Below are 14517 nucleotides of genomic sequence, written 5' to 3' on the forward strand. Positions count from 1 at the left end.
TTATATCTCAATAACCTGGGTTCGAGCCATGGGCTTGAAACTTTTTTACATTTTTTAAAAAATAGGGCCCACAAAGCGCTGACGTGGCGCGCTGAGAAACGAGCAAATTACCGCATTATAATGTAGACTAGATTTATTATTTTAGTTTAAATTTTAAATGGAACAAAATATAATAATTTATATAAACTTTATTTCTATGAAAATGTTTAAAATATGATGTTTTTTTTATTTTTATTTTACTTATGTTTGTCTATAAAATTATTTTCTTTAGTTTTCTTACCATTTAGTATATCTATTTATATTTATATTTTAATTTGTGTTTACACATAATTATATTATTTAATCAAATTATTACTTTTTAATTATTAGATAGGTTTCTCAATACATATAAATCACAAATATACTATTGTAAATATTTTTATTATACATTTTACCTATCTTTTTTATTTGAATGGCATAAGAGATTAATCTATTATGAGCAGATATGTATTTGAAATAATTTTATTTATTTTTAAAAAATGTATATATGCGATAGTATAATATTTAAATATAAAACTTAATCACAATAAATATTTTCTGAACATAAATAATATTAATAGTTTTTGTTAGATAATAGAAAAAAATAATACAAATATAACTAATTTTGACTAATTTAAGTAATATTTTGTATATTGAGATATAATATAAAGATTCTACCATATTAGATTTACATTCTACTTGATTTAAATAACTATGATATATAGTAGTGAACTTTATATGAATGTATGATGAAATTAAATAGATATGGTTTTACTCTCTGAAAGTATATCACATATGTTACTACTTGAAAATTCAGCAGAGAATTTGCTCACACCTAAAAAATCTGAACCCACGGCCCGGACTTTGGAAATCACTAACAAGACAGTGAACGAAAATTTGCAGTCACTAGAGGATGTTGACCCAAAGGATCTTTCAACACCAGTTAACAACTCCACTCATTCTAAGGTAACTATAGCCACTGGCTCCAGCTCTCTTTTCACTTCATCACCATTAGCAGTTACTCATTTTGCTCCAACTCATACCACTATTATGGAAGAAATTCCATCACCTATTATTGTTTTTGAAGCCAAGTCGGCTTTAGCGGACAATTCATTGGCCTCTTCGCACTCTCTTATACATGGCAGCCCCTCTTACAATCAAATTGATAAACCACTTGAACAAGATGATGAAGATGGGTCTATGGGTGAAGGTACGGCAAACCTCAACATGTCAAGAGGTGGGAGGCCAATCAAAACACTACAAAAGTTTCAAGATATAAAATTGAAAACGGTACGAGGAAGGGGTAAACGTGGTCGTCGAGGCCGTCGGAACCATCTTCCAACTACCTAGGTCTTTCATCTCACTCTTGTATCAGTAAGCTTATTTTCTAAGATATTTCTTAGCTAAATATGAGGCTTGTCTCATCGTACTTTCTCAAACTTATGGTTTTTTAACCATACATTTGTATGTTCCTATGTTTTTAAATTTGACTGTCCTCTTACAAAAAAAAAGGGAAAAAGTATATCACATATTAGTGTTGATGGTAAGATGAACGTTTGCTTGTTTTGTAGTTCTACATGAAGATTTGTAACACCTTTTGTAACCTGTTACATAATTTGACAATTGATTTTGTAGTTTGTAACTTCTAATAAAAAAATTAGTTTACCTTTTACATAGAATGTTTCTTGTAATCTTGTGTAATATTTCATTGTTTTTGTTTTGTTGATTTGTATTTTTATATTTTGTATTACCGTGTTGATGAATGCATATTGACTAATCTTCTTATCATTTTTTTTAAGTTTATCGTTCAGATTATAATTTATTATTGATATGCCGTAACAATTTTATTGGAATTTTTAACGAAATTTAATATAAACTTGGATTCAATATTTTTAATGAGATGAAAAACCATTTAGTTTGCTTTATTATTAATGATTATAATTTTTAAAAAGCATATTTTGATTAGCTTCTATAAGGGTTATGTTTGTATTATCTTTTAAAATTTCACTTCGTCTTCTTCCAAACTTTGCTTCTCTCTCGCCTAATTATGGGGTTAGAAAGAGAGATCGAACCATTTTGATGCTCTTTTTACTGCTGAATCTCGTGCTCCGTCTGGAATGTAAGGATCCATTCTGCAAAAGCATCTCCAGTCATGCAGATCACCGATCTTACTGTGGTTAGTGAATGTAGATCTGATAAAAAAAAGCTCATTTTCAATATTATTATTTGTCTCAGGCTGCAACTAAAAAAGCCTTCTCTTCAAAGAATCAGGAAAATTTCGGCTGTTGTGTAATATGTACTCAGTGGACATCGGTTTAAGCTTCATATCCCAAAGTTAACATGTAGCGTTGCATTTGCAATCTCTGGTATCAGATTCCTGACAAGAAGTATCAAACGGAAGTACAACCGTAGAAACCAGAAAAAAATGAGACCTTTGTGAATATCTCTTTAGCACCACTCAGATAGTTTTTATACATGTATACAATAAGCATCGATCCATTCAAGTTTCCTTCCATTTTGTATGATAATAGGTTGCTTTCACAGAGGTACTTGGAGGTGGTCGCTTCTATGTTCAATCGGTTGGAGACTAGAAACTAGCTTCGATTTAGAACCATCTTGCATCCATGTGTGTCAAAAATGCTCCCATCATTGCATCCTTCAACCCTAAGAGAGGTGACACAGTTTATCCTTGACAACTTCTGGAACCGTGCAATGGTAACTTCCAGTCCACCTTCTTAGTTTTTATGCTTTGTTTTGCTTCTGTTTATTTATTTGATTGATACCTATTTTCAGATTGTGATGCACCACGAGGAGCTGTTGAGATGATAAATTTGATAAGTGTTCTACATTGATTATGGAAACCAAGAAGTAGTCCCTATAGCGCAATCCGACCAGTAGACCCTTCGGTATCATTAGCACCAGGGCATGCTCAGCTCTAGAGACTTTCCCCTACATTAAGCTTCCAAGCTTGAAAGAAGACTTTGGTCCTGAAGAAGGAAAGTATTTACATACAGTAACGTTGGGTAATGGTAAAGATTTTAACGCACTGATAGAAGAAAGAGACACATATGGAGGCAAAGTCAAAGGCTAAGGCACTGGAACTGAGATTACTGTCACTCTTATGGCAGTCGACAATGAGATCTCGGTCAATGTTGCAATGCTTCTGGTGTTTTCTTTCTGTCACGGATTAAGAGTACCCTCCATATGTTTTTAAAAGTCTCATCGCATGATATATCGGGCCGGACCTGGTATATCATCTATTGATATCTCTTAGTTGCTCATGAGATGTCCTTTGTTTTAGAACTTCATTATCTTACAGTTAAAATATTCAACTATTAGCACCTCTTATATGGGGTTATTGTTCAGATATTTACCTCTATTATGTTATCCCCAACTATCTGGTTATATGTTCATTTCAGTTTTATAAGGAAGACACAATAAACAGAGGGTCAGAAGCATATATTATTACTTGTGTCCTCCCGAGCAGCTTGAAACTTAAAAAAGCCATGTTGCTTGCATAGAGCCACCATGATTGACAAATCCCTAACGTTCGAAGAAGAATAGATGACCAAAGCTTCTGACTTATGAAGAAGGTCTAAAGCCACCAAGGTTGTGAGGTCTCAGTTAGAGAATAATAAAGATATTCTAGCCAAAGAAACCGTTTAGTTTTGATCTTGACGATCATGAATTCCAACAAAAGGACACTACAAGAAAACATAAGTTTTACGATGGCGGTATTCCTCGTGAGTTCGTCGTAAAAGAGAGTTTACGAGGAATTAGTGAGGAAACACATTTCGTCGTTACTCGTTCGTCGTAACGCACATTTCCTCGCCAATTCGTCGTAACTTAGCGAGGAAAAGGTTTCGTCGTAAAACCGAAGTAATATATTTCGTCGTAAAGACGTATTCCTCGTAAATACCTCGAAAGCATTTCCTCGTAAACTACACGTATTTATCTCGAAAGTAATTCCTCGTAAAGTACACGTAGATACGTCGAAAATAATACCTCGTAAAGTACTCGTTAATTCTTCCTCGTACATTTTCCAGGCAAATAAGTCGTAAAGTAGCTACGAATTCACTTCGTTTTATTATTTTACAAAATTTAAAAATATAATTAAAAGAATAATTAAAATTATTTAATTTATTAATAAAATTAAAATTTTAAAACAAAATCAATACGAAAATATTTTATATATAAATAAGTTTTGAATTTATAAATACAACAAACCGAAAAAAAAAACTAAGAGTCGTTCATCGCCCGGTAGAATTCATCACTCCTCATCTCTACATCCGCCTCGGCATGTGTGTCGGATAATGACTCGCCTAGAATGGGATTTTTTCGTCGCATGTTCCTCAACAAGGACTCTCATTCCGGATTTGTGGCCGCTATAACGTCCAAGAAGCCCTCGACTCCACCCATACAAGCTGTGAACGCAGATCGCGTCGAGTCCAACTCGTTATGCAGCTGAGCGGACTCTCTACGCAGCTGAGTGACTTCATCTTCCCGTGTCTGACCATAAGACGATGTCGCACTCGGATCATCGTTGACGAAACCAATCCCCAACGTACGTCATTTTTCTTATGAACAATCTTAAAAACAAAAAATAAATATTGTTAATAAAAATTTAAAGTTAAATTAAATGAATAATAAAAAAATTAAAATTTTTAAAAATTTACCTCCTCATAAATCTTATCCACTTCAAGTGTGGATAAGGTGACAGGTAATCCATCGGTGGACTGCTGGGTCAGTTGGGTCTGGCGGTCGTCAACCTGAGCAACCAAATCGTTGAAGATTTGCTCGGACTTGCCTTCTAGAAATTGGCCCGCCTTATTCTTGTGGGTCCTCTCGTAAAGTTGCATAAGAGACGGAAGTTGTCCCGTCTCTTTGGCCTAAAAAACATTTAAGAAAGTTAGAATATACAAATTATATATATATATATATATATATTAAAAAATTAATTAAATAAAATATTTAATTACCATTTCCTAACGGACACCGGCGTGGGGTTTTTTTGCCCGTATAGTGAAGCATCGGCCCGTGGCCGTGGTCATCTACCGTGTTAGGGGAGGCAGAGCAAGACTGGACGATTCCAATGGACTCAGGATCCCGCCAATAACGGATGAGGCCATCCCACACATCCGTGGTGAACTCAGCGGGTTTCTCATGCTCATATCCCTTCACGATCCAGTCACCCTTCCAGTTGGAGACCATGTACAACAAGCGAACTTTCGCCTTCGCGTAAAACGCTTTCCTCACCCTCTCATTGACCCCCATGGACCAATGATATTTTTGCTGTAAAAAAAAAATTAAATTAATAATTAGTTTAAAAAATATATATATAAATCTTGAAAAAAATAAAATATATATAATTAATGAAGTAACTTACAGTGTAAATTTTGAACCACGTCTTTCTGACGTAGATCGGCGTCTTTTTTCAGTTCGGATGTGACATGGAGAAGTAACGTTTCATCGTGTCGGTTACGTCCGATGCAAGACATCCGTCAACCCCAAACCTGAAAAAGAACAAATTTAAAGTATAAATTATTTATTAATGTTATAAAAGAATTTAAAAAATAATTAATGTAACATACCACAAAGTTTCGTCCGGTCTGTCAGGGTCTATGACTGGTAAATCTTCTCTGCCTGGCTGACTGAGAGTGTCCTCGACGGTGTACTGTGAGTAAGGAGCACTCGGAGGCATCATCAAATCGGGATGAATCTCGGCGGGCATCGGAGGAGCCATCGGAGGAGGCACAGGAGGAGGCATCGTCGGAGGAGCCATAGGAGGAGGCACATGAGGAACCGATGGTGCACTAGAAGAAGGCTGGGTCTCGGGGGCAGTCTCCAGACCCGAAGAACCAGGAGCTGAAGAAGAACCGGGAGCTGAAGAAGACGACGGGTCTAAACGACTACCAGGCTCACCGAACATCTGTCTGTAATGGGGAGTAAGTCTGTTCTTTCGAATCGTCTGGAAAAAAAAATAATTTTTAAAATTAACATCAACAATAATTAACAAATTCTATAAATAACAAATTCTATAAATCTAGCTAAATTCCCTACATTAACTACCTAATCAACACTAATTAACATAAAATCAGTAAACCTATCTAAATTCCCTACACTAACCACCTAATCTACCCTAAACTAATCAATTAGAGAGGAAATAGAGAGAGAACGTACCATAGCTACGAAAGAGAGAGGAAGTGGAGAGGAAATGGGAGAGCGAGCTTGCGTGTTTATATAAGAAATTAGTATGTTTTGAGTTTGTTGATTATACTACTTAGATAATATATTTATATTAATAAATTAATATTGATTGTTGATTCTATCATTCTTTTATGTTATCTTTTATGCTAATTTATTGTTGATCTTCGTTACAAAATTTATTTAAAATCTTTATTAACTTATTTAACATGCTTTCTTAGGCTCCATATTTTTCATCTATCTTATAAACATTGTTCTTTAAATATTTTCTTTGACATAACTCAACAGAGAGCATCCTAAATTTTATATGTTATATGAGGTGAATCAGACTAATAATTATAAGAATTCATCGTGTAGTTTGCTTTAAGAACAATAATTTGTTAAAATCTTGTAAATCACGCCATGTTAGATTTATCTCATCTATATTATTAAAACTGAATTACATTTGGTACTGTTTGGAAACATAGATGTCAATGTAAATGAGAATTGTTTGGAAACATGGATAGCAAAAGAAAGCATAGTTTCATTTTAATAATTTAATTAATATTATTATATTAATTTTTTTCCATATTTTACTCAGTTTAACAATTTTATTAAGGAGGTGTTATTGATTTATATATTTTGATTGATTTAGAAATCCATATAGTATTTATAAATCCAAGTAAAATATGCAAATCTGGAGGTTTTCCCTCGGATTTGAGTCTTTGTATTTTTAACTAAAAAATCCAAACAAATCCATTATTAAATCAAATATATTAGTAAATCCGTACGATTGAACACATATCTTTTTCATTATTTTAGTTTATATATTTTGATAATGAGATAGTTTAACACATATCACATTTTTAAATATATAACTGACATGTGTTACAATCATGTTATTTAGCAATTTTTAAGAACCAAGCTCAATATAATATTTTATAATTATATTTTCATTAAAATTTTAGAAAAGAAAAATTATATTAAATAAATTGTTTTCAAATATTTTTTTAGGATTTTGGAAAAAGAAAATTTCTAAAATAATTACTACTAAATATTTTTAAAAATATATTTTTACTATTAAATAATTTTTAAAAGTATTTTTTTTTATCAAAATTCGTTTTATTATCTTATTATATATATTTTTAATTATTATATATTTAAACACATGTCACAATATTATAAGGAAAATTGTTATCAAATAGTCTTTTACAATTATCTTTTGATTAGGATTTTGAAAAAGGAAAATTACTATTAAATAATATTTTAATTAATTTTTATTAAAATTCGTTTTTGTTAATATCTTAATATATATTTTTAATTATGAGAAAGATTAACACAAGTCACATTCTTAAAATATATAATTGTCATATGTCGCGATCATGTTAATTAAAAATTTTGAAGAACCAAACTTTTAGAAAAGGAAAATTTTATTAAATAAATGGTTTTCAATTTTTTTTAAGGATTTTGTAAAAATAAAATTTCTAAAATAATTACTACTAAATATTAAAAAATAATTACTATTAAATAATTTTTAAATTTCGTTTTTATTATCTTAGTATATATATGTTTAATCATTATATATTTAAACACATGTCACAATATTATAAAGAAAATTATTATCAAATAGTTTCTTGCAATTATCTTTTTATTAAGATTTTTAAAAAGGAAAATTACTATTAAATAATATTTTAATTACTTTTTAATGAAATTAGTTTTTGTTAATATCTTAGTATATATATATTTTTAATTATGAGATAGATTAACACTTGTCACAATCTTGAATTATATAATTGTTTTGTGTCGAAATCATGTTAATTAGCAACTTTAAAGAACCAAGCTTTATATAATAAGATAGACTAGATTTTATACGCGCGAGTCTGTGTTAATAATTTAGTTTAGTTTTATAATAACTTTGAAGCTAACAATTTAACTGATTTATATAATTTTCTTATTTGAAATATGTTTTGTTTATTTTAATATTTATGTTTATTTGTAATTATATCATGTTATTAGCTATTTAGTTATTTGTATTTATAGATGCAATAATTATGTTTATAAACACATTCATAGTTTTTGAAATATTAAATTATATTTTAAAATATTATGTAAATTACTCAATGTATGTAACCTGTTAATATTTTTATCAAAAATGTATACATATTTTATTTGAATAATATAAGCGATTAAACTATTTGTATAATATCTAATTTTGCTTTATATTCAGAAAAATTTTATAATTAATGTGTGACTGTTATACATATATATATATATATATATATATATGTAATAGTATATTATTGAGATTTAAAATTTAATTGCAACAAATATTTTGATGAACTTTAATTAATATTAAATAATCTATGTAAGATAATATAAATTTAAAGTAAATATAATGAACTAGATAAATGTTAAATAATATTTTATTTATTGAATTAATAATATAGAGAACCTAAGGTATAATATTTATATATTACTTGATCTAATTATTTAGTTGTATAGCATTACAATATATCATAATTTACTTTTTTATATGAAAAATATTATTTTGGTACGATAGATAATATATGTTTGTTTCGGAGTTTTCATGAATATTCTTAAGATCCTTTATAAACTATTATATAATTTGATAGAAAATATTTCTAGTTGCTAAATGCTGGTGATAAGATAACGAACATTTTAGATAGCGTACTCATTGTAATCTTGAGATTTTTTAAAATGTTATTATAAGTTTGTAAATTTGTATATTTTTACTTTGTTGATGATAAATTCATATTGGTTATTTTTTCTATCATTATTTTATGTTATCCTTCATGCTAATTTATTATATAATTTTATTAAAAATATTAACTAATCTATTTGACATGCTTTCTCATATTCTTTATTTTTTTATCTAACCTGTAAACATTGTTCTTTAAATATTTTCTTCAACGTAACTCAACAGAGAGCATCTTAAACTTTATATGTTATATGAGGTGAATCAGACTAATGATTATAAGAATTCATCATTTAGTTTTCTTTAATAACAATTGTTTTTAAAAATCTTGTGGATCACATCATGTTAGATTTATTTCAGTATAGCTTATTTGTTTAGTTTCTATGAAGATTTTGACTGTAAATGACAAAACAAATATTTGTACAAACATAAAAATAATGTTGATTTATATTTAAAATTTTAATGGATAAATAAATTCATTAGTTTTTTGATTGGTTAAAAATAATTTGAAATTCATAAATAAATTACGGCTTGCGATTCTCTCTCTCTATCTATGTTCTCTTACTTAACATATTTTAGAGAGAGCAAATGTAAATTTCAATTTTTTCTTATATTTGAATTATTCTCTACTCTATCCATTTTTTTGGTGTGATACATATTTTGTCTATTGGATTTTGTCTTCGGCTTTGTATGTCTACTTTCTGTCGCGGATGTTTTACATTTTTCTTTGTACTATTTCTCATTCACTATTATTGTTCATTCACTTCAAGTCATATATTCTTGACGCGTTCCTTGTTCATGAAGATTATGTTTGGTTTTTCGATTTGGATATTATAAAAGAAAACAAATTTGATATTGATTTATAATTTATTTCGAAAATACGCTTTTGAAATTTTATTTTGAAGAGTATATTTTTATTTTGTGTTCCTGGAAGGAAAAATATTGTATCTATATCTATGAATCAATTTAATCTTAATGATTTATTTATTATTTTACCTTATTTGATGTTGAATTCCATTTTGTATTATCAATTTTGAAAATTTTAACATTTTAAAAAAAGTAAATTATAATCATGATTTTTCATATTTTGATTGTTTTTTTTTCTAATCCTATGTGTATACTCTCAATGACTTATAGCCTCATACATAGTATATGTTCTTTTTGAATATTTTCAACAGTATATAGCCTAAACTTTGAAAACCATGAGTTAAATTAATTTACTTATAATTGTTTGAAAGTCTTGTATTTTTAATATTAATTCACATTTTGTATTTTATTTTAATGTTACATTATGAGAAATATTATATATTAAGTAAATTTGTTTATAATGTTTTACTTTTGTTAACTTACCTTGTTTAATATTGGTTTCTACTTTATTTTAAATGATCTGATGGAGTATTTTAAATCATAATCAAAATATAATGAATTGTTTCTCACTGATTAGGTTATATATAATGCATGTTATTCATGAATATTTTCAATAGCATATAGCCTAAATTTTAAAAATCATGAGTTAAATTTATAGTTATAATTGTTTGAATTATTGCATTTTAAAATCAATTATTATTTTTAGTTAATTTATGTTAAATTTCGAAATTATTACATATATATAGTAAGTTAATATATGTATAATGTTTTTACTTTTGTTAGTTTGCCTTATTCGATATCGATTTTTTTTTAATATGAAATAAACAGTTTTTGGGACATATTTAAAAAATAACAAATTAAAATGCTTATTTGTCATATGGTTGTTTGTTTTAAATCATATGTGGATTCTTTCAAAGGCTTATAGCCTCAACTTTTATTTAATATTTTATCTTATTTGATGTTGAATTCCATATTGTGTTATCAATTTTGGAAATTTTAACATTTTAAAAATAGTAAACTAAAATTATGATTTTTCATATTTTGATTGTTTTTTTTCTAATCCTATGTGTACATTCTCAATGACTTATAGCCTCATATATAATATATGTTGAATATTTTAATAGCATATAATGTTTTACTTTTGTTAACTTACCTTGTTTGATATTGGTTTCTATTTTATTTTAAATGATTTTATGGAACTTTTTAAATCCTAATCAAAGTATAATGAATTGTTTCTCACGGATTTATAGTCTTAGCTTATATATAATGTATTTTATTTATGAATATTTTCAATAGATTATAGCCTAAATTTTGAAAATCATGTGTTAAATTTATAGTTATAATTGTTTGAATTATTGCATTTTAAAATAAATTATTATTTTATAGTTATTTTATGTTAAATTTCGAAATTATTAATATATATATATATATATTAAGTTAATATATGTATAATATTTTTACCTTTTTTAGTTTACCATATTCGATATTGATTTTTTTTATTATGAAATAAATAGTTTTTTTTGAAACATTGACATATTTAAAAATAACAAATTAAAATGTATCACTAGTTGGATAGTTAAAATTCTCATTGTTGATGAGAACCAACTTTCCAAGGGCATCTATATAAAATAGGTATATCATTAGAACATTATGATAAAATCGTATATTTTTTATATGGATAGTAGTAAAGTTCGTCTCATATCTTCCTAGGTAATTGATACACTAAATATGAATCTTTGCTACTGCCAAGTTAACAGTTGTGATTATAGTACTTTAGATTCAATCCAGGGGACCAGTCTACACTTTACTCTTATAAATTTCAATATCAAGCTAAGAAGAAAATGGTTTTCAATTCAATTGGTGACGCGGAAAACAAGTAAACTAGAGTTTGATTCAATTTAACAAGAAGCTAGCCTAGGGTATTTCATTGGGTGTTGAGCGAGAGCCAAACAATTATTCAAGCGTGATTCAGTGCTTTCTAGAACTCGGATCACTCAGCTGGAACACCCCACTGTCGTGGTGGTGATCTCTTTGCTGGTCGATCCCATCATCTAACTATCGTTGAGATGAGAAACGACTGCAAGCCTTAGAGATCAGGTCCGATCAGTTCACTTACTACCCTAATATCTACTTTCGCTGATTAGAGATACTAAGCTCATTCAATACATGTCAAGCTATCTCCTAAGCGGTTAGCTAGGCGATAAACTTAGAATCTAACATCAAGTGATCAGATTAATGGAAGCCTTAAGAATAGTATGGATGAAGAATAATCAAGAATAGCTTATCTATGTTTAGCTCATATTTCAACACCCTAAAAACCCTAGGCGAGCTAGATCACTACTCAATCATGATGCAAGCAATCAAAGACATAGATCCTGAATGAAACTGCATAATAAAAGAGATAGAAAGAGGGTTCAGGATAATCTTCTCTATGGTGAGAGAGATGGAGCCTTCTCCCTTTACAATCCAAAAGCACAAAAGTCTCCAATGGTTTTCTTCTGTCTAGAATAGCGTAGTATGGTAAAGAGAAACAGAAAATATGATATATCAAAGCCACAGGCGGCTGGGAGAGGAAATAAGGATAATTAGGGAAAATCCCGTAATGATTGTAGTTTCCTTAAAAATATCTGACGCTGGAACACTCACTCGGAACAGTCATCAAGACTGTTCTGCGTGAAAACCACCAAATTGCATTGTTTTCTGCCTCTTTTGTTCCAGCTGGTCCATCTCTCATCCAATGCAACTCCAGACCTGTAATGACTCCAAAAGGACTAGAAAGACTCGATAAAGACTTGAAAACCAATTTAAAAGCATATATACAAGATGTATAAAACACCATATATCAATTCCCCCAGACTTAGATCCTTGTTTGTCCTCAAACAATGTCAAGTATCAAGAACAGGGAGAAAGGTTTGAAAGTGTGGGAACTCTCCTATTCTCAGCAACCATACTTTAACCACGAATCTCTGAACCATACAAGCAGTAAAACTAGGACAACACATCCTTACCGGAACCCCACTGACTGCTGTTCAAAAATCGGCTCCATACTCTTCATCTCAAACCTGAAAAAGCAACACTATCGAGACAGAACTCCCTACATTCATTTAAGAGTAGCGTGAGCTTTTCATCACAGGCATCATTCAGGGTAGACGGTCTAGGTGTGGAACAGGCTATTTAATGGTGGAGTTAAGAGTGTTTAGGGGCTACAATTTCATTGAAGAGGATGCAGGATATCACACAAAATGGCAAGAGAGGGTAGATCCATTGATGTCCACAGCCTCTACTCGTTTTTGCTATATCTGGTGCGACTGTTCTGATGACGGAACAGGCAACTGATTGTTCTGCTTTCCACTTTCCTCTACACACTCTTCAATACTTGTTACCAACTTCTTGCTCGACCTTTCCAGTGGCTCCATGTTTCTTTTCTTTCTTCCCCTTCTCCATCACATTAATCTCGTTTTTTTTTTTTTTTTTTTAATGTTGATATGGTGATGTGACGAAGAAGGAGGTAATACATGATCGTTCTGAGTGCCACTGGTGGTTCTGATTTCGCGACCATTCTGGTTCTCCACCCCTGCTCTTGCACAGTTCATTGGTTATAGAGCGGTTGCTCCCTTAATCTGCTTGTTCTCCTTTCTGACATAATTTATGCAGCAGTAACGAGTAGGAGGCTGCGTTGATCCTTTCCTCTCCGACCTTTTTGCAAATATCTGCACATATGACACTGAAAAACAAATGCATGAAGGTGGAATAAAGGCTAAGGTGCAGGGTGGGAACTAGCTAAAGATGAGCTAGCCACTCAGGATCAGCAAGATGGATAAAAAGGATAAGAAGTCCTGAGTGTGTTCTTGTTTCCCTGATCTAATGCCCATAACAAGAAGAATTTCAGTCAAGATTAGGTTCAAGTAAGGTGGAGTTAAGTCTACCCAGTGTAACCTGATCGGCTAAGAACTTCTGGAGAATCAAGTGAGATATGTCAGGGTGTTCTAGGTCCACATGTGTGTCTTTCGCAACTGCTAAGGTCACTGAATAAGATAACTAAAGCACGAGGTGGTCAGTGATCAACACGGAATAAGGTCCTAATTCCCACAAATTTTGACTGACTCAATAAAAACTGACTCAAATTGACCCAAAAGAAAAACAAAAGAAAGAAACGAGTTAGTAAACGACGAAAACCCTCCCCCAGACTTACTTCCCAACGTCCCTGGTGTGAATATAAATCAGAGAGAAGGTGAAAACAAGAATAAACATTTTTTTTTTGGTCGAGATACTTACCTGAGTGGAGCAGGCGGTCCATGAAAATTCTGGGTGTTCTGTCGTCAGATGGTCGCCTGGAACAACCGCTCTTTTCAGGGGGTAGGTTGTTCCGTTTCTGCAACCCAGAATTTTTGAAGTATCTCGAATTTTTATGCTTTTTGACCTGAAACTCAATAAACTAAAACAAAAATAAGCAACCAAACACAAAAGCAAGTTATATTTACACTTACCAGTGGGTTGCCTCCCACCAAGCGCTTGGTTTAAGTCACTAGCTTGACTTGGTGACAGGGATCAGTCGGGTTGATCATGAGGACTTGTTCCAAAACAAGCTCCACAATCAGACATGTTCAACTTCAGAACTCTGCTCAGCAACCCTTTCACAGCTGCTTTTCCTTTCTCCTTCAGCTCATGTGTGAGAATAGCTCTAACTTTAGAGAAAGGTTTAGAGGTACCCTTGCACTTTACCTCATACTCAA

The 14517-nt window shown here is 30.6% G+C and overlaps 1 long non-coding RNA gene across 4 annotated transcripts; it reads left to right on the forward strand.

The window, feature by feature from the left end:
* The first annotated feature begins 1842 nt into the window (after positions 1-1842).
* LOC106421321 lies at positions 1843-3431 on the forward strand. 4 transcript variants are annotated; one of them, XR_002661603.2, is made up of 4 exons: positions 1847-2194; positions 2284-2454; positions 2550-2733; positions 2812-3431. It is a non-coding gene; the product is annotated as an uncharacterized LOC106421321 (long non-coding RNA). The 4 variants fall into 4 exon arrangements; XR_007323434.1 differs by having other exon boundaries at positions 1843-2194; positions 2254-2733; XR_001284164.3 differs by having other exon boundaries at positions 1843-2137; positions 2254-2733.
* The last annotated feature ends 11086 nt before the right edge of the window (positions 3432-14517 follow it).

This window comes from Brassica napus, chromosome C5 (genome assembly GCF_020379485.1).
Source record: "Brassica napus cultivar Da-Ae chromosome C5, Da-Ae, whole genome shotgun sequence".
Lineage (NCBI taxonomy): Eukaryota > Viridiplantae > Streptophyta > Magnoliopsida > Brassicales > Brassicaceae > Brassica > Brassica napus.